Raw genomic sequence first — 1,598 nt, forward strand, 5'->3', positions numbered from 1 at the left:
AAACCCAGTGAATTGAAATACCCAGAGGGCTGTATTATATGAAATTTTAGTTATTATAATGCACCAAGCAGCAGTAAACAAGTCAGGCTTTTATATGTGTGCATAGTCACCCTGCAGGTCTTCTCAGTGCTCATGTACCACAGTGGGCTTGTGGTGGTCTCCTGCAGAGATCAACAAAAGCTCTTGGTATGAGAGGACACAGCAACAACTGTGATAACACATATGACTGCTCCTCTTATACATATAGAACTTGTAATCCATTATAAATGTATGTATCAATTTTAAATGCACATAGTCATGTTCGGTGGGAAGCGTGAATGTTGAATCGAGTCTTTTATCTCAGCTCCTTATACCGGTTTCAGTGGGAGACTGAGGCATCTTTGGTATTGTGGCTCAAACATCCAGCTTCATTAACCCCACAAGGCTCACCCACAGAGGACGCTGCTGGGAATGCTCGCTGAAGCTCACAGAGGAGTGTTGCTGTTGCTGGTTACCATGGTAACAGCTGCGCTTCAAGAAGCAGTGTAGGGTTGGTTCATTTCCAGTAGATATATCAGTTGCATGAGAAGATGCAAAAGTTATTCCAGTGTCCTCACTGGTTGTCCAGGATTCAGCTGCCTCCCTCCGACTGCTTTTAGTGTTACAGCATTCAGTAGTAGAGTCACACTTGGCAGGTATTGATACATGAATTGTCTTGCTGAAACAACTAGTACTATTATACTCGCTACTATGGTAATCATTGCAACAGACTTGTAATTCCCAGAGGCTGGGTTTAGATAGATAGTACAACAGTTTGTTAGTTAATTAGTAGAAAGATGCAGTCTGCCTGAAACAGGTAAACAATTTGGATTTAAAATTTAAATATCTTGTAGGTTGTTCACTCAGGTATTTTACAAAAGTATAGAGCTGTCACCCTAAAAGACTGAGCCCTTATCTTGTTATGGGAAATTTTATGGTAAAAACATGATACATATCACGTGACGTAATGAAAATGTGGATTATCAAAATTTGTCTTTGAATGAGGAAACTGCTTACAGTGGATCAGAGATGTGTCTAATTTATGGGCTCAAGTTGTGCTTCATTGTGATGGTGAAGCATGAAGGACACCAATAAACCAGTTAGGACTATGTCTTCCTGTTATTCTCCCAATCCCAGTAGTGCATATAGCCTTTATCATTTTAATTTTAGTTTTGAGGAACCAGAAAGCCTATAGGCATAACCACAGGTACTTAAAGCAACACACCCGGACACAATGCAGGCTCCATCTCGTGCAGTAAGGTGTCGTGTGTTGCTCATAGCTGTCCCACATTCCTGTGTGTACAACGATAAATCAGAGTAGAACAATGAACAGAAGTACTGCTTCTGGTTTTTTTTGTTGTTTTTTTTTTTTAGGGTGCCAGCTCCACGCTTCCATATTATTTGTGTTTGAGGCTAAAACTCACCTTCCCTTTCGATTCAGCAGAGGGCAGCATTTCTACAGTATAAACCTTTAATCCGGTTTAATATTAAGTAGATATATGCAAATTACACTACTGACTTCAACCCCGCATCTGTGCTAAATAACATGAAGACGACATAAATCTAGAACAAACAATTTT

The sequence above is a fragment of the Telmatherina bonti genome (assembly GCF_933228915.1).
Source record: "Telmatherina bonti genome assembly, chromosome: 11".
Classification (NCBI taxonomy): domain Eukaryota; kingdom Metazoa; phylum Chordata; class Actinopteri; order Atheriniformes; family Telmatherinidae; genus Telmatherina; species Telmatherina bonti.